This window comes from Octodon degus, unplaced genomic scaffold (genome assembly GCF_000260255.1).
Source record: "Octodon degus isolate 3935 unplaced genomic scaffold, OctDeg1.0 scaffold00040, whole genome shotgun sequence".
Taxonomy (NCBI): Eukaryota; Metazoa; Chordata; class Mammalia; order Rodentia; family Octodontidae; genus Octodon; species Octodon degus.
The window spans coordinates 14,760,206-14,781,008 of record NW_004524616.1 but is presented as its reverse complement, the minus strand read 5'-3'; positions in this window follow the sequence as shown (position 1 = coordinate 14,781,008).

Here is a 20,803-nt window from a genome sequence, read left to right as displayed (position 1 = left end):
GCTTCTCAATGGCTTTCCTTTAGCATTTATCCCTATTTATACATTTTTTCTGTACTAGGGATTGAATTCAAGGCTTTTTTTGATGAGCTCCATTGCTAGCCTTTTTTATCTTTTATTTTGAGACACTGCTTCGGGCTAGGGAGATGGCTCAGTGGAATAAGCGCTTCCGTGGCAAACGCAAGGGCCTGAGTTCAATCCCCAGTTCAAAAAAAAAAAAAAAAAAATTGAGACACTGCTTCACTAAGAGCTAGGTTTCTGTGTCTAGCTTCAACTTGTTATCCTCCAGCCTCAGCCTCCTAGAGCAATAGGATGACACCACCACACTAGCTCCAATTTCTACCTTTTCATAATTGATACTTTCTTACCAATTTTCTGATGACGCCATCTGAGAAGATATCATGTGGAAAGACATTTCTTTCTAATTTCATCAGGAAAACAAGGAATTCCTCAGGGTTCCAAGGAGACCAGGAATAAGTAAACATTTCCCAGGGAAAGGATTGTGCTCATCTCCACCCTTATTCTGTATGCCTTCTCTGTTTCCTTATTGCTCCTAGTGATTTATTGACCTGAAAAACAAGAATGCGAAGAGCTGGCTGTGCAAGCTGTGTGGGCAGCGGCCTGCCTGTGGCTCTGTCACAGAACATGGAGGACATGTATGTGGATCATATTCTGCATATTTATCAGCCATGCAAATTGTAATGTTTCAGTTTGGTAAAGGAAGTAAGTGGATTAAACTTTCTTGCCCCTAAAAAAGACCCTTAGATGAAAAACCCTCTTCTCTTAACTTGAAAGTGGCTTGTTTTGGTGAGTAATTCAATTCCTCCATCTTATGTTATTATTATAGGATTGGGTTAGTGTGTTACAGTGTAAACCTGAGGGTTACGCATGTGGTTGTGCCATTATGTCATGACTTTAGAGTTGCTTGAAGTTCACTGCTTATTTTATTAGAAAAATAGCTGGACCTTTGGGAAAGAGCCAGCATTTCTCAAGTTTCATGTAATGTGAGTAATAGATGCATTTTATCCCTTGTAAATATACAGAGCATAGATTTTATTAGTATTCACCAAATTTTCAATCTAGAGAGCCCTACATTCAGGACAGATGTCTGGTCCTGGCTCTTTTCAAGTGTCATGGTCATATTCCGAGTGGCAGCGCAGCAGTCAGTGAGCATGAGCTTTTAATACCTCAACCCGAAGGAAACTTAGTGCTGTCGTCCGAAAGTCTCACAGCTACTGCGTCTGGCACTCTTTGAGTCCTGTTGGCTTTTCTTTCTCATCTCAAGGGTATTTGACACAGGAATAGTTTCCTCTCCACGCAACACATCACTTTGGATCAAAACAACCTGCTTCTCTTTTTCAAGGATTTTTTTTGAATCACAAACATCTGTCAGCAACATGAGACATTCAGGATTTACAAAAAGCATTTTCTTAAGGATCGTTGTTCACCTCTACTTCCCATTGACCTGACACAATTTAACCTAAGCATCTTTCTGTATTTATTTACCTTTAAGTTTTAATACATTGTTTCTGTGCTATTTTTGGAGCCACAGCAGGGAAATTGCCCATGTGTAAGGCATTTCTCAGGAAGACCATGTGCTTCCAGTGATGAAGCAAACAAAACCGTGCAAGTGATGCTAATGTAGAAGAATCTGTTCTCTCTCCCCCACTAACCGCTTGTAGCCTGAGCCAGGAAGACAGCTGTTTTTTTTTTTTTTTTCTTTTTTTTGCCACACACTGGAGGAGAGGTGAGGATGAATACTAAACTGCAGTATCTGGCGGCCTGTCAGAACAATAGCAAGCAGCACACCTGTCGCCTCTTGGCAAGCAGGGATGATAAAATGACTAACATTGTTTTCCCAGCTTTCTCTTCTTGACAAGCACACCACTGGCTAGGTTTCTTATTCCTCCAGTTCACAAAAAGCTTAGATTTCTCTCTAGAGGCACCAAGGGAATTAAGCAGTTTTACTACTGCTTCTAATAAAGAGCTTCCTTTAGAGAAGGAGGATTTTTGTGCAGGACGTGGTTTATTGTCCCTTTCTCCCCCATTTCCCACATGAGCCCCTTCAGCCTCCCAGACACATGGACACAGGGTTTCACCCCTCTGTTCTAATCGCTGCTTTGCATCTGTAAGCATTTTCATTCTCCAGCCACTCTGGCTTCCTAGAGGCAATCCAAAGCCCCGTCAGCTAATGGCTCATTTAGCAATCAATTTGTCAAATAATGTTCACAGATGTTTTTCTGATGGAGCAGCATGCAGTGCAGGTAATGACTGAGTGAATGAGCACTTGTGATAGGTAATAGGATCAAGGCATCACCTTGCTAGGCTGCTCAGAGGTTAGGGTTACTGGTCAACCAGGAAAGAGCCAGCTCCTTCTTATTTTCTAAACATTAAAGGGCCCTGTGATTCTATTTCACTTTAGTCATAGGCTGGCAGCTTAAGTAGTTCCTTATACCCATGCTGCAGGAGTTGTACTAGTATGAAATAGAGGGAGAATTAAAACAGCTTTGATCATATCTCTGGGGCTGGGTACATAAAAGGAGCATAAAAATATTATACATGTAATAACAACTTAGTAGCTTGGAGCAATCTTGATACCTGTTGACATTTTCCAGCCTCCAATACAATTCAGCATCTGTCGAAAGAAACATGCTTTTTACAAGAAATGTGGAAAACTTTGCAGCCATAATCTGGAATGATCTGTCAAAGACCTCAAGGAATGGAATCCAACTGAAGTTTAACTGCCAAGGCTGGGACAAGACTACTGAGCTGAGTAGTCTACGATTCCCCAGCTGTACTAGCTATGCTTTCTTTCATGGTCCTGAATTGTTTCTATTAGTCTGAAAAGGGTTATAAAACCTACAATCAATTTAGTTTCTGGGGCATTGTGTTTTGAATACCATTTAATAGGGTGTGACAAAAACACATAATTTTTCCACATGTTCTTATGTTGCAAGCAAATCTTACGTGGGATTCGGTGGTGCACCGCATAACGTGAACAGAACCGGAAGCTTTGTAATTGGAAAGAAGGGAGCAGCCTCAGCCAGCTAACATGTTGGAGCCTGAGGAGAATTTTAAATTTACTTATTGAAAACGAAGCAATGACTTTGAACATTTAAAGATTTCCTCTGTTTCGAGCAGGAAATCTTTATTCTCTGCTTTCAACTCAGTTTGACATTAGCCAGAGATAAACAAATTTAATTATTTTATACATGAAAAGTAAAACCATGCTTCAGAATGGAAAAGATGAGCTTAAACACAGATGGACAGAAGACATTTAATAAGAGCATTAACACGAAGAGATGGGCTGAATCTATCTGCAGCTGTGGGTGTTACAGGATAAGAATTTCTGCTCTCTTTTGATGAGCAGAAATTGAACTGCTCTTCCAACCCAGTGCCCCAAACCTCCTTTTCCCTCTCAAATGAGCAGGCTCATTTATTTTAATGAGAGTTTTTGACTAAGGAAAGAGAGCAGCTTAGCTCTGCAACTGCTCTTAATCCATTTATGCACTGTCTGAATTTCTCTTTTTTATGGTTATGTTGTCTTCTAGCACTGCATTGGATTACTACGGAATGGGTTCTGCTAGGGCTTGTTAAAATTGCTACATTTGCATACCCTGGAAATTTCATTATTCGACATACTTGTAATACGGGTGTTTTAGGTGACTTACAGCACACAGGAACACAGATTGCTCCACTATAATAGACAACACATTGAAACAAGTGAGCCAGAGACACGTCAGAATGTTCTGGAGCTGCCCTGCCCCCCAGACTCGGTTTAGAGCAGGTGGGTGTGATAAGCCCCTCTTGTCCTGTGTCTGAATGTGGACGTGTGAAACTGCCTGGGGAGAAGGAGCTGGGGCAGTGCCTCTTTGCCTTGGCCTTTGTGTGCCGGCAGTAGAGTAGGAAGTTGCAAGTTTTTCTGGTTTTAGATGGGCAAGTTTTCATCAGAAAATTTGGCTGGGATATGTGAACAGCTTTTCTAGGCAAATGGGTTTACCAATTGTTGAATGAATTCACTGAATACACTATGGTATCACCACTTTCTAAATATTATTTATTTCTCAAAAAGGTCTATGAATTATTATTTGTAAGTAAGGAATTTGAAGGGTAGGGAAATCACTTGCCAATACAAGCTGTGTTGTCAACTGAAATCTTACTCCAAAATCCATTTTGCTGTAGCTTTTAATTAAAAATATGGTGTAAAAAAATTAAACAGTGAAAGAATTCCAAAGAAAATTAATCCCCTATAATCACATTGATATTTTGGCAAACATATTTTCAGGTATTCTGCCATGCCTATATATACGTATTCAACAGATCTGGGATTTCATCTAAATGAGATTGTAATAAACCTGTTTGTAATATGCTGTTTGAAGAAATAGTAAGTTATGGGTATATTTTTCAATAAATGCCTATATCATCATCTTAAAAACTGTGTAACATGGCAGTAGACATGTCAGCCAAATGAGTTAAGCCAATTCCATGTTGATGGAGGCACATTTTCTTCCTAGGTTTCCCTCGGGTAATGCTGTTAGCAACATCTTTTTTTTTTTTTTTTTAATTTTTATTTATTTGAGAGAGAGAGAGAGAGAGAGAGAGAGAGAGAGAGAGAGTGAGTGGTGTGGGTGTGTGGCCAGCTCAGCCCACCAGGGGGCGGGGCTGGCTGGCATGTGGTGCTGGGGGATTGAACCGCGGTCCCTGATGCTTTGCCAAGCTTGTTCTAAGTAGGTGCCTTAGACCACTGAGCCATCTCTCCAGCCCCTGTTAGCAACATCTTTGTAAACTCCACTTCTCCTTTTCTGTTATGCTATACTGTCTTTTCTAAAGTCGTTGAATGAGGTTAAAAACTACATTTCTTTCAATGTTGAGGTAAGGATGTCCATAAGTAATGATGATCACAATTCCGGACATCATCAGTATGGGCTTGAACGTCAGTCCCTTCATTTCACTTGTGTTAATTAATCTCAGTTCTGTCATTTATACAGAGAAGACTATAAAGCCAATATTCTAGGCTTATCGTGAGGATAGAGACAACAAATGCAGAACATTTATTATATTGTCTAGTGTCTGTTGATAGTAAACAATCCTAATAATTAGCTATACTTATGTTTATTATTGTTGGATATTTTTTACAAAGAGTTTTTTTTTTTTTTTTTTTTTCCGGGACCGGGGATTGAACTCAGGCCCTTGCACTCGCCAGGCAAGTGCTTATTCCACTGAGCCATCTCCCCAGCCCCTACAAAGAGTTTTTGAAAGCATTTATGAATTAGTATTTCCATGAAAAGCCTAAAACTTCCATTTTATGTATTATTGGATTTAACTTTTAGAATTGTTGCTAAACTAATATATATTCCTCTCTCCCTCTGAAAATAAGGGCAAATTGATTTATTTTTACTTATTTCACTATTATTGAGTTTAAATATCTTTAAATTTTTATTGGTAATTTTTTAAAATAGCACATTCTTACTCATTTTACATGATGAAATATTGCTGCTTGCTTTTTTTCAACTGTAAGGGTTTCTTATAGATTTGTGGAATTAAGCATTTTAAGAATGTTTTCTGTTTCATTTATCATTCTGGTTTTTTTCCATGTTATTTATTTACTTTTTTTGCATGCCACTTAAGATTTTATCAATTTTATATAATTGAACTGATTAGCTGTTTTATAGATGTTCCATTTTCTACCTAATTTTTAGGAAGGACTTTTTCATGCTTAATTTATGATGTCACCTAAATTTTATTTCAGTTTTTTCAATGGTTTTACTTTTTAAAACAATTTTCAAACTGTAATCAATTCTTGCAATAAAAATTCATGAAATTAAAATCATAAATGGTACATTTTTCTTTATTGATGTAATATAGAGGAAGGCGTTTGTCTTTCACTATGAAATGTCATAGCTATATGACTTTTGCTGTTGATCTATATCAGTTTCAAGAATAGCCCTTCAGCTTTGTTTTAAGATGACAAGGGTCAGCTCTGGGGATGTAGAGGAGGGTGTTTTTATCTTCCTCATTGTTTGAGGTTTTGAACTCTGAGTAAAGAGGCCATTTATCTTTGTAAACATGGAACATTTTTGCTTTCTCCTATTTTCTGTTAATAGTAAAAAAAAACAAAAAAACAAACAAACAAAAAAAACAAATAAAGCTTTACTGATTTCTGGGACACTAAAAAAAAAAGTAGCCCCTTGATTCCTCTTAACTGAGAATTTTATCACAAATGGATGTTTCATCTTGTCAGGTGCCTTTTCTGTATCTTTTGAAAAAAAAGGGGGGGTGACTGGAAACATAGTTTAGAGGCATAAGCAACTACCTAGCAAGCACAGGACTGGAGTTTGATCCCTTGTCCCACATGCCCTGTGGTCTTGGCCCCAGATGCTGGGCCTCACTGTCTCAGCCCCAGAACTGGGCTTGGTGGTGCACACATGTAATCCCAGCACTCGGGAGTTGAATCAAAAGGATCTCTGCAAGTTTGAGATCAGCCTGAGGGCTACAAAAGTGAGCACAAGGCCAGTCTGAACTGCATAGCTAGACCCTGTCCCCGCCCCCAAAAAGAAAGAAAGAAAGAAAGAAAGAAAGAAAGAAAGAAAAAAGAGAGAAAGAAAGAAAGAAAGAAAGAAAGAAAGAAAGAACAAACAGAGTCATTCTCTTAATGTAACAAGCTTCACCGCTTGTGTTTTCCAGGGTAGGCCAGTTGTGCGTTCCTGGTAGCTAGCTGCTTCCCATTAACTCCTGTTATATTATCCTTATTATATATTAATGAATATGAATTGGTACTATAAGGACTTTTATATCAACATTAGTGAAATATTTTGACCTGAAGTTATTTTTCTTGAAATATGTTTGTGTGACATTGGATTCAAGTCCTTGCTGGTAATATAATTGGTAAATACTTCTTGCCTTTGTTTCCCTAAATGTTATGTATAAGACTGGTATTTTCTTCCTTAAATGTTTCTTTAAAATTATCAGTCAAGTCATCCTAGTGAGTTTTCCATGTAGAAGATTTTCCTTTTATATATAGCATAATTCATATTTTCAATTTCTTGTCTGTCACTTTTGGTAAATTCTTTTAAAAACAAAGAAGTAGTTCAATTTATAAGTGAACAAGCATTTACAGTATCCTCTTACTTTCCTAATAAAATTTGGATCTGAAGTGATATGTCTCTTTGAACCAAAATATTAGTGTTTTGTATTCCTTTTTTCTTCCTCAGTCTTGTGACAGGACTGCCACTGTGTCAATATTTCAAAAAAAACCTGCTGTTCTTCCTTTTATTTATTTTCTATTTACATGATTTCTCTTTTGTTTTTGTTTTTATATTTAAGTGATGTTTAGTTTGATCCTTCTGATTTTCTATCTTCCTAGGATGATCATTTTAAATTTTCTTCTTTTAAAATTATAAATTTCCTCTTAAGTACTATTTTAGGTATATTTCACAAATTGATTTATAGTATTTTTATTGTTACTTACTTGAAATATATTCCAGTCTCTCTTGCTCCCTAGTGATTTCTCAACTAACATGGGTTATTTAAAAATGTGTACTTGAGGGCCAGGGAGATAGTTCAGTAGAATAAGCACTTGCCTGGCAAGTGCAAGGTCCTGAGTTCAATCCCCAGTACAGCCAAAAAAAATGTGTAGGTTTATGGACCAGGGATTTAGCTCAGTGTCACAATACCTTTCTGGCAAGCCTGAGGTCATGAGTTTGATTCCTGGTACAAAAGAAACAAAACAAAACAAAACAAAACAAAACAAAACAAAACAAAGTAAAAATGTGTAGTTTGATTTCCAAATATTTTGGACTGCTCTAGATACCATATAGCTATTAGGTTTTAATTTATAAGATTGTTGGAGATCCTATGCTATAGGATCTCAAACTTGAAATTTAGTATTTTTTATGTCCTACATGTTTTAACTTAGTCTTCTATATTTGCTTTCACAGAATTCTGTTAGCATTTGATGTTTGACAGATGTCAATTGAGTTGATTGGTAGTATTGTTCAAGTATTTTATAGGTTTTGTACCATTATTGATATTTTTAATTATTTTTATTCTATGAAGTAATTTCAAATCTCCAAATATAATTGTTGATTTATCTGTTTCACTCTAATTTTGTTATTATCTGTTTCATGTAGTTTGAATTTCTTTTGTTAGGAACATATTTATTAATTTTAGTATGTTTTCTGAATGCATCAATATATCCATGAGATTTTAATTGTCACTCCAAACTAGTTCCTTTTTATCTCTAGTAATACTTTGTCTTGAAGTCTACTTTGTCACACTAGTTTTCTTATGCTTACTATGTCTATGGGATATACTTTCCTTTAATTTATTTTATAACTATCATTTTACTTTTATTCTTTAAAATTTGTACTACGTATTTCTGTATTTTGTGTTGCCACCAGAAAATGAGTGATTAGGTTTCTCTATTTGGTATCCTAAGGGCTGGAGGTAGATGTGGGAACTCATAGGAAAAGCATGAAGGAAAAATGGAAAGAATTCTGTGCACAAAGACTGGAGAAATGTGAAATTCAGTAAGTTTAGAGCCAACACTTTACTCAGAACACAAATTCTTGAGAAGACATTTTTAAAAACAAATTAATTCAAGAGAAAAACCACAGAGGCTATAAGAGGGAACATTACTTATATCCTTAGAGAGAAAAATGACACTGAATGTTCAAAGGTAACACAGATGAAAACATCAAATTCTTTGGTATCATTATTCTGGTTTTAGTGTTTTGTTCAGGTACTTGATGCTATTCCTAGTAATGAAAAAGCTGCTTAGTTAAAGGAGTTCACATTCAAGTGAACTTGAGATTAGTTTAGATCTTGCACTTTCACGTCTGTTGCTTGTTTTTGGCTCTGTGATTTTTAAATAAAATCTTTAAATTTACAAGTATAAGGTCGAATGTGTATATGTAATACCATCCAATTATTTAATTTCTTCAGTTGCATTTGTATTTTCTACATTTGTAAATTCTTGAGATACTGAAAGTTAGATGGAGTACTGAGTAACTAAATGATCTTTATAAATAAGCAACCATACTAGGCAAAGGTAGGAGGAAATAGAGTGACAGAGATGTTTTTCAGCATAGGTAAAAAGACAGAAGCAGGTAGAGTCAGCTGTATTAAAAAACATGTAGGATAGATTTCGAATAAGATGGCTTCAAATGCAGAAAACTTGAGCTGGTATTGTTACTTTGATATGAAATATCAGGTTCCAGTCTTTCAAAAACAATGAATTTCTCTGAACCATGATTATTCTTCAATAATTGTTGATAATGGTTCTATTTTATAGGCTTGAGTTTCAACTTACACTAAGTATGTACACTATATTTTTGTGATGTTGATTGTATTTGTTTAGTATTTGCTGTGCATGAGCCACATCTGTGCTAGCATTTAACAGCAAATCAAAAGACATGAGAAATCATAGTCTATTGGGGAATCTTAATGTTCATGAAACAGTAATATTTGATTATTGGGGAGAATAGTTTTCAGTTTCAGCAAATATGAAAATAATAAATTTTCTTTAGAAGAAAGAATATGTTTCAGTCACTTTTTGTTACTATGATCAAATGCCTGAGAGGAGAAAATACTTATTTTGGCTCATAGTTTAAGAGGCTGCAGTCCATGGCTGCTAGTTTCAAGGCTGAAGCATCATTGTGGGTGGGCCTGATGAAAGAAAGCTGCTAACATCATGGCAGCCAGGAAGTGGGAAGAGCAAAAAGGGGCAGAGAGGAAGGGGCCTGGGAACAGATACAGCTCCAAAGTTAGATTTGCATTATTCAACTAGTGACAGAAGTAAGCATCACTAATTTCCTAGGTATCTCTCCAATCTGAAAAAGAACAAGATTATATTCCATCTCACATAATACAAATATGCTGTATACAACTGAAAAATGCACTAATTCCTTCCTCAAATCCTGAACAGTTTCAACATTGCTGAAAAGTCGAAGTCCAAAGTGCCCTTGAGACTCAAGGCAAACACATATCTGTAAACTCCTGAATTCTCTCACAATATAGGATACAGGGTAAAAATTCTCATGTCAAAAGAAATAGTTGGAATAAGAAGTAATTGAACAAAGTTACACCAAAACCCAACAGGGAAAACATTAAATTCTGTAACTTCCTGCCCACCATCTTAAGCAAATGGTGGAATGATGTGAGCTTTAAAGGGCTTAGTTGAGTTTCAACTTACACTAAGTATGTACACTATATTACATCTGTGGCTTTGCTGATGACAGCTCACCTGGCCTCCCTCTTGGGCTTGTTATTCCTGCTGCCTGAAGAATTCCTTGGCAGATACTCCATATTTGTGGTGTCTCCAACTTCCTGGGGTTTTTACTGTGGCTTTGGCTTCACTCTCAAGCTTCAAACATTGGCCTCTATGGGATTTATGGCAGGGATTCTGACCTTTAACACATTGCCTGACTTCTTAGACACTGCTTTGAACGTTGGTGGAAGTCTCTGGGACCCTCCTACACATGCATTCTGCATACCTGAAAAACCAGCATCATTTGAATGACCCCAGTGTTGGCTGCCAGTGCAAGCAGTACCTGCCAGGGCCTCAGCCCATTGTTGCAGTACCTCCAAATGCCTGAAAGACTAAACACAAGGAAGGACTTCTTGGACAGACCTCAGGGGTGGGATGCATGCATTCTTCAAGGTCTCTTTTCAAGCTGAAATCTTTCAAAGAGTTTTATACACTTGCGCTTGTGATCGGTAGGACACAGCCAATCCCTGAATTACCAGTAGGACATCTCTACTGTTCTCTTAGTGCAAAGGACTTAGTTTCCTTTAAACAATGGTAATATACTGAGAAAACACACTCCTCTGGTCCCAGTTTTACACATGCTTCTTTTCTGACCAAACTGAACGATTTTTTAATCTTTCTACTCTGCTGTTTACTCTCAGTTCTCACTGTAACTCTGGCTAATGAAGCCAGCAATAGCCATGCCACAGTCTGCATGTTGTGTTGCCTTGAAATTTCTTCTGTTGGATAACTAGTACATCATCTTTAAACTCATCCTTTCTCAGATTTAGGCCATGAAAACAATATAGACAAGTCCTTTGCCATGATGTCATATGCTTGGTCTCTAATCCAATCATAATAGAATCCACAATCCCATTTTAAATCTCATAAATGCAGTCTTTGTTGTCTGCATTCCTATCAGCATTATGGTTTTCTGAGCCTTGACCAGAATGGTCTATCAAGCTCTGCTTCCAGAAGTTAAGGCTTTGTCTAGCTTGCTTCTCCAAACTTTTCCAAGTTATTCCCACAAACCAGATCCAAAGTCTTCTTCACCACATGAATAGGTATAGTCACAGAAACATCCTCCTATACCAATTTTCTGAGTTAGCTTTTTGAAAAAAATCAGTTCAGAGGAGGAAATATTTATTTTGGCTCACAGTCTCAGAGCCTGTGGTCTCCTGGCTCCAAGGAAGATACCTCATGACAGAAGGGCCTGGTGGAGGAGAGCTGGCAACTTGATAGCAAGTGAGAAGTGGAATAGGGTAGGAAAAGCCAGAAATGAAGGGGCTTATGACCAGACAGAGTCCCCAAGGTCATATCCCCATGACTCACTCATACACCCTTCAATGTGCTTTACTTATCCAAGCATCTCTTAAGCCAATCAAATTGAAAATAAAGATTAATCATCATAGATCAGTAGAAAAAAATACAAAGGAAAGACAAAGGAGGATCCAAAACTCTTCCCTCATTTGTTCTAATAGTGTTTATAAGTAGGATATCATGTCTGCATCTTGTACAACAAATAACCACTAGGAAGACAGTACGTAATGTGTTAATTATTGAAACTGTCCTACTAATTTGATTTGAAACTGTCGCATTGCTATTTGTTTCTCAATAAAATTATGGAAAAAACCCAAAATTCTTCCCTCACTGAAACAACTGTGCAGAGATGGTCATCACTGTATGAATCTTCCTGTGAGTACTCAGAGTAAGTCAGACAGAGGTGGGCAAGTAGACCAAAGTAATTGCAAGAAATTGGAATCTTACATATGTTTAAAGTAAAAGTTACTGAATTTAATTTTAGTTTAATATATATTTAAATGAAAAATTTAAATGATGAAAACATTGACAGACTTCATTTTTCTGTACATAATGTCAAATTGTAGATTTCTCTAGAGTTAAGACAGAAAAGTATGAAAATTTAGGAATTACTCATTTTCTTTACATTTTGTATTTCAAATTTAGTCACTAATACCTGATTTATGTTATGAAAGCGAGAAAACTATGATGGTTAATCTTAGCTGTTAACTTGACTAACTTGAAAGACACTTAGAAAGTTGGTAAATCATGCTTCTGGTTGTTGTGTTTGGGAGTGTTTCTGGAGATAATTGGCAAAAGGGTCAGTAATGTAAGTGCGCAGACCCTCCCTGAATGTAGGGGGTACTGTCTAGTGATGACCCACAGCCTGTGTGCTGCCTTAGGCTGTTCATCTTACTGAAAGCTCTAGAAGGTTCACTATCACTTTGAGAACCTCGGTGGAACAAAATGCAGAAGGGGTAAACTCCCCTCTGCAGGCAAGCTCCATTCTTCTTGAGGGGTTCGTTGTTACCTGTCATTATCTCTTGCACATCTCAGACTGCAGATTCTGAATTATTTGAAATTGGACTTGCACCAGTTAGTCTCCTGGAAGTTTAAAGGCTCTGAGATTTGGACTGGTCTGTGTACTTGGTCCTTTTCTTCTGAGGCCTTCTGCATTTTAGAGGGAGTAGCTGATAGTTTTGTTAGCTCCCCAGTCAACAGAGTCACTGTGTGATTATCCTACTTCTGATTGTGGAAACCAATCTAATACATCTCTTTTTAAAATTATGCATACATTCCATTGGTTCTATTCCTCTAGAGAACCCTGGCTAAGAATAGAAATTGACAGTTTCCCTACTTTGTCCTTCTTTTTTTCATGCTACACTCAAATTTTGTTTAACATTTGTTATTTTACTACCTGGGCAACTTTCTCCTGTATAATAACAATTTCACAATTATGTAGTCTGCATTCTACAATGAATGTCTATTGACTTGTCTATTAATGCTTACAGAAGCCAGCCAGCTAGGAACTGAAGGGTCTATACCTTACAGAGAATAAGGTACAGAAAAAGAGCACCATTTCTCTCAGTGGGACATTTGCTAAATATCTTAACCTGCAAGGATGATAGGCTTAAGATGCAGGAAATACTTTAGTAAAAGAATGAAATTGTAGATCTTGACCTGACAAAGGAAAGGGATCCTAACAAATGCCAAATAATCATTGAGACACCTCAAAAGTCATATCCTACTAATGATCACAAACCAAACACCAGAATCTTATAAAGAAAATAATTTAGCATCTGTTAGTTCCATTCGCAATTAGATTAAAAGAATATGCTCTATATCATCTACTACTGGAGAATAGCAAAATCTATCTGAAGGAACATATTTTACAGAGTTTCCATTATTTTTTACTTTATCATTTATGTGTATTTCATAAAACTGGGCAAGAAATAGCAAAATTAGAAAACAAACAATAAAAATAAACTTATAGATGTCCTGGATATTGGAACTATCAGGCACTAACAATAATAGAACTATAGGAATATGTTTATAATAATATATAAGAGGGAGGATTTAGCTTGAGTATAGGACTCTATTAAGGAAAAAAGAATGCAATAAAAATTCTAACACTAAAATGTTTCAAAAAAGAAAAATCTATAAACTCTCTTAGAATTTGAGATCTGAATCAATCATCTGTCATAAATAGAAATCTCTTGCTTCTTTTAATTTGATTTCTGTTTATTTATATATTTTTTCAGACTAGCCTTCTTGGCATTCCCATGAAAAAGAAAAAAAATATTCTCAATATATTTCAAGATAGTCACAGTTGAGCACAAGGTATATCAGACTTCTAAAACTTCATTCCAGAATAAAAGGAAAATTTTAAATTTCATGTGATTTGATTGAACATATGGTTGAGAGACTTCTTTTCAAATGATCCTTAACATTTCTGAAGCAAAGGCTAGCATGTGGAAGTCTTCTCAAGAAGGACCATCTTTCATTTTTACAATTCTACTTATTATTTTTAAGACGTTGAATACAAACATTACTAAGGTAACAGTGCCATGCTTAAGAGACTTGCAAAGCAGATAGGAATTACAAATTTTAACTTTGCTGAAAATCACAAACACTACCCTCTGGTGTCTAATATATTTCTCTGTGTAGAATAAGAGAAAAACAGTATCGATTGATAATATGGGCATCTTTGGTCATCACCCCAAATTGATCTTTAGCTATTTATTTGTAATTCATTCATTTAGATGTATACTGAGTATTTATTGTGACAATGTCTTTACTTTTGATAAATTTGACATCTAGTGGTAGAGAAACTATTTTAATTTCAAGATGACGAAATTAGTGTGTCTGAGTATGAGCCAGATGCCTCAGCTGATATGGTTGGATGTGGGCTCTGGAAACGGTCTTCACAGTGGAGACAGTACTGAAAAAGTCCTGAAAGTTAACAAGAAGAAAACAAAGTCACAAGGAGGTGACCAGGAAAAAAGGGGGAAATTTATATGTGTAGAAGAAAACAGTAGTGTTTGTGGTGGAGGTAGGTGTAGTTAGTCTTTTTTTTTTTTTTTTTTGTAGAACCAGGGATTGAACTCAGGTCCTTATGCTTGACAGGGAAGCGCTTATTCCACTAAGCCATCTCCCCACGTAGTCTTTTGAATTAAGCGAGGAAGTAGCAACTCAAAGGTCTTACCAAGTCTTTTGGAAACCCACTCCACCTCTCTGGACCTGCACTCTGGCTCTGTGAAGGTGGGCTTTCCTCCCACTTCCTTCATTCATGCCATAATCCATCACAGTCCTCATTAGTCCCTGAGGCTGCATCCCTGGGATGGTCAACTCAGGGCTGGAGAAGCCTGTGGGGAAGACACTTCCCTCCCCACCTGGAAGCCTCAGAACTAATAAAATAGGCAGGAGGTGGGACATAAAGACTTGATGAAGCATTATTAAAGGAAAATTTAAAAATTAGATTGTATAAATATAATGAACATTTTCAAATTTTATGGTACATCAAAAAAGACCTAATGGGTTTAATGAAACACAGCCCTACCTTAGGGCTAGAGAGGCCTAATCATTTGCATTTATAAATTTCCATCCAGATAAGGCTGTAATTGCTGGCCTAAGGTTCACATTTTGAGAAACTCTGTCTTAGAGAGAGTAAATTTTCCTTAACCATAAAGAAGCTAGATTTAAAACCAAAATCAAAACCAATTAACAAACAAAACTCTGGTTTTTTAAAAGCTATATTCATATCTAAAGATATGATTATTACTAAAAGGTACATACAATTATGGTTTTATCTGATAAATGTGGTGTTAGGGAAGCCAGGATGAATAGTTTCAATGGATGAGGTATAATATAGCTCAAAATTTGGAAGCTTTCAAATTAAAAACTTCTTAAAATAAAAAGGAAAGATAATACAGATCACAAAGAAAAAATCAAATAAACATTAAAACTTAATATCTTCCAATTTAGTTTTCCTCCTTTGAATATAATAAACATTGGCTTAGAAACAGAAATTTTAATAATGTGATTGGTAGCTGCAATTATCAGTGATGAATGTCTGACCTACTCGAGTTCTTGGAAGCACAGAGCTACATATTTATTTATTATCTGGTTTTCAGCTCTGGCCAAATAAGAGAGGTTCCTGGGTGGAAAATGGATTTAATGAACCAGTGGTGGAACCTGGGCATTGTTTTTCTTTTTAACATTCCCCAGATTCTAATGTGTATCAAGAATTGAGAATCACAGGAATAGTCATTGAGCTATAGTTCACCTATGTTTCATGACTCTGACTCAAGATTTTACTAACTGTTTTTTTTCTGCGAAGCCCCCAGTATCAAATATCTGTATGAGGACTCTTCACTTTACATGTTTCCTAATGAACCAGAAATTCCCCAATGTTGGGTAACCAACATTATGCAATAATGCTGAGCTCCATTTATTGCCAGCTGGTACAGGAATCATATTTTTGTTTCTAATGAGTTTCACTATATATGCAGAATAGAAAAAAGTTTTTAAAATTCCAAGTCATGGCAAAGGGGAAGCTAAACAGAGCATGTTCCATCAACATGACAAAGATGATGGAGGTTCTCAGAAACTTGTTTACAGCAAATTTCTTTCCAAAGAGCCACACATTATGATAGTGCTGTGTTGCCAGTCATCTTGATAGTTAGATTGAAGAGAACTTTGATTAAGGTTATGGTCCTACCTGGATCAGACTGAAAATGACTGTTGGCACTGGGTTCCTCTTAAGAAAACAGAATTAATTAGTCACTCTAAATTTGACCACATAGAAAGAGATAGATTACTCAGAAAAACAGGTTCCTATATAGAACCTAGAAATTATAAGAGAAATTTCATCAATTAATGGTTTTGATGATTGCTAATTTTAATTTCCTAACTTTCCTAGGTTTGCATAAATAAGAAGGGGACCAATTAAATGTGAATTTAATAATAAGTGATTTTTAAAATATAACTATGCCCAAGTACTAAATAGGGCAGGCTAACCAGTGTTGAATTCCTATTATTTTGTTTTGTGAAGTTCTGTATGATTTTTATTTTTTTACTAATTCATTTTAATGAGAAAAAAAGATGAAATAGCAATGAAACAATTTCAAAACAGGTTAGTAGGACAGTTGCAATAATTAATACATTGCATACTGTTGTCTTGATAGTAGTTATTCAGAAGACAAGATGCAGACATGATATCTTGTATAAAAAATATTAGTACAAATCTTTCTTCTCAATGAACTAAGAGAAAGTATCTGTGTATCTTCCCTATCCTTGGTATACGTATGTATTTTTTCACAACAAATTGGTCCTTTATATATATCACCCATTTTTATTTTGTTTTGTCAGAGATGGGTGTTCCATTGTAGTTGGAGAAGCTGTATTTGGAGGTATTTACAGGACCTTTTCATACTTGATGCCAGTCCAAAGATTGTAAGTACTTGAATTCAGGAAAATAACCCAATATAGTCCAGTAATCCATAATAGTAGTGAGTTATCAGCACAACTGGCAATTGTCCAAAGTTGTTGATTGAGCCTCTTACAGCTTAGCATATTAATATAGCTTTATTTTTATGCCTTGTGGTTACACTTTTCTGCTGGATGATCAAGATCAAGTTAAAGCAAAACCTATATAACTAAAAATGTAACTTTTGCTATCTGACAAGGTCAGTCAAATCCCCTCAGGTTTTATCCTGGAACCATGTACCACACCTTGTGGATCTTTAGTGACTGTCAGCCATCTGGATGAGTCATAGCCATTGCTTGACCAGTTTTCTCTCTGTGAAAGCCTGAGAGAATTTTTTCTCTCTAGGTGACTCTCCTTGTACACACTATACATTGTAGATCACTTTCCTTTGTGGCCCCATAATCTCCCTGATCAGAAAATGTGGGACAAGACTTAGTTACAGGTTGTCACAGCAGAGGTTGTCTTATGTACTGAGTCCTCACTAACCTGGGAGGGTTAGAGCCAAAATATTTGTTATCCTTTCAGCCCATCTATCTCTCTAATTTTTGGACTTTAAACTTTAGTTGTTAAACATCAAGAAGAGAAGCTTAATGATGTTACTATCCTGTAACAGAGGCAGTTAAACTTAACATCACTATCTGTCTGAATATAAAATACCTTAGATATAAAATGGAACTTCTATTTTCCAAGAAACATGGATATTTTAAAATTTAAATCCATATAGAATGTTAAGATACAATTACTCATTTTTATACAGAAATTTAGAAATCAAATCATGTACAACATTATAGCAGGACAATTGTATGTCATTTTGTTTTCCTTGTCTCTCATTTACTTTTATTACCTTTTTTTCCCAAACATTTACTTTAAAGAGAGTACAGCAATAACCGACATGATACTAGAAGCAGTACACATTTAGAAGACAAAACTGACAGGTATTTTAAGCATGGTTTTAGTATTACACATTGCCATCTTCAATGTAGTTGCTTAGTTCACAGATATCAACATATAGAGTTAATCAGGGTGAGAATTCTACCCATTAACTGCTATGTTCAAAAATCTGATGGAAATTCTTAGGACAATTGCCTTAACAATCTTGTTTATATAAAATGTATGGTTTTGCTCCTATCATATTTCCTAACTTTCCTCCTTTCTCTCTCTTCTTTGTTTAATCCTTAATTTCTTTCTTTCCATTTAATTGTGTTGTACCTTTCAATTTTTTATTTCTTCTTTTGAGAGATTACACTAAGGAGATAATACGATATTTACACTTGTGGGTCTGGTTTATTTCACTTATGAATATATCTTCAAGTAGCATCCACATATCTATAAAGGCTTCAAGTTTGTTTTTCTTTATAGCTGAGTAATACTCCATTGTATAAAAACACCACATCTTTTTTCATCTATTACTCAGATGATGGGCATTTTGGCTGTTTCCATGATCTGTCACAAATTGTGCTGCTATAAACATAGGCGCACACATATCACTATGATATGATGTATTTAGTTCTTTTGGGAAAATTCCCAGAAGGGAAATAGCTGTATTGAATGGGATTTCCAGTTCCAATTTTTTGAGGACTATCCACACTGATTTCCCTAATGGTTGCACCAGTCTACATTCCCATCAGCAGTGGAGAAGGCTTCCTTTTTCCCTGCAGCCTCTCCAACATTTGTTGTTAGTTGATTTCTTTATAATAGCCATTGTTTCTGGGGTGAGATGGTATCTCAGTGTTGTTTTAATTTACATTTCACGGATGGATAGTGATGTCAAGCATTTTTTCATGTATTTATTTGCCTTTTGTATTTCTTCACCTGAGAAGTGTGTGTTCATTTTGGATGCCAGTTTTTGGACTGGGTGTTTAAATTTGGGGCCCTAATGTTTTTTAATTCTTTATAAATTGTAGATAGAACACCTTTGTCTGAGTGCTTACAAGGTTAAGATTTTTTTCCAAATTTGTGGGTTGTCTTTTCGCTCTGTTGGTAATTTCTTTTGACATGCAGAAACTTCTCAATAAGAGGTGGTTGCAGTTGTTAATTCTTTTGAATATTACCCATGCAATTTGATTTTTGTTCATGAACTCTTTGCCTACCTCTATGTATTCAAATGTTCCTCCTACTTTCTCTTCTAGGAGATTTAGTGTTTCTGTTTTAGTGTTTAGATCTTTTGTCCATTTTGAATTTAGTTCAGTGCATGGTGATAGGCCTGGGTCCAGTTTTAGTTTTCAGCATATAGACAGCCAGTTTTTTCAGCACCATTTGTGTAAAAGCTATCTTTCTTCCAGTAAACATGTTTTGATCCTTTGTTGAAAGTGGCTGAGTGTTTTTGCATTTGTATTTGCATCTTCTAATCCATTCATTTGATCCTCAGATCTGTTTTTTGCTGATACCATGCTGATTTTATCACAGTAGCTTTGTAGTATAATTTTGAGTCAAGAATATTAATGCCTCCTGCCTTGCCCTTGTTGTCCAGGATTGCATTTGCTATTCTAGGTTTTTGATGGTTCCGAATAAGTTTTAGGAATTATTTGTCTAGGTCTGTGAGGTATGTTGATGATATTTTGATAGGGATTGCATTAAATCTGTATAACAATTTTGGGAGTGTGGACATCTTCATAATGTTATTTCTTCCTATCCAGGAGCAAGGTATATCTTTCCATATTCTGAAATCCTCTACCATCTTCTTTTTCAGAGTAGTGTAATTTTCATTGAATAGATCTTTCCTTCTTCAGTTTGATTAATTCCTAAGTATTTCATTTTCCATGGTGCTATTGTAAAAGTTATTTTTTCTCTCATTTCTCTCATTGTGTTTTTTATTAATGTAGAAGAATGTTATTGACTTTTTATCCTGATATGCTACTGAACTTGTGTATTTATTTTTTTATTTTTAGGGAAGGGTCTATAGGGTATTCACGGTCTTCCTACTAGATCAGACTCATAGTGATCTGCCTATTTACAGCCTTCCAATAGTTGTGGTTACAGGCAGGTGCCACCACTCCAGTATTAATCACCCTGTCATCATGCCCCAGTGGTGGAGTTCACATAGCAGTCCCAGGGTATCAAACCCCCAGCTCCTGCACCTGCATGCAGGCACTTTAATCTACTGAGTTATTTGGCTGTCCTTTTATGTATTAATTCTAGTAGCTTCTCGGTGACATTTTTAGGGGTCTTCCATGTAAAGTATCATGTCATCTGCAAATACTGATAGTTTAACTTCTTTTTTATCTATTCTTATTCCTTTTATTTCTCTCTCTTGTTTAATGTCTCTAGCACTGATTCCATAAATATATTGAATAGGCATGGTGATAGAGGACATCCTTGTCTTGTGCCTGATATGGGAATAAAAGTTTTCAGTTTTTCCCCATTTAGAATTATGTTAGCAGTTGAATTTTCATTGATGGCTTTTATCAGATTAAGGTAGAGAACATCTGTTCAAATGTTTTGTGGGACTTTGTCAAAAGCCTTTTCTGCATCAATTGAGATGATCATGTGGTTTTTGGATTTGGCTGTATTGATATAGTGTATTACATTTGTAGATTTGTGTATGTTGAATCATCCTTATATCTTTGGTATGAATGCAAGCTGGTCATGGCGTATAATCTTTTTCTTCTTCTTTTTCTTCTTCTTCTTCTTCTTCTTCTTCTTTTTCTTCTTTTTCTTCTTCTTCTTCTTCTTCTTTTTCTTCTTCTTCTTCTTCTTCTTCTTCTTCTTCTTCTTCTTCTTCTTCTTCTTCTTCTTCTTCTTCTTCTTCTTCTTCTTCTTCTTCTTCTTCTTCT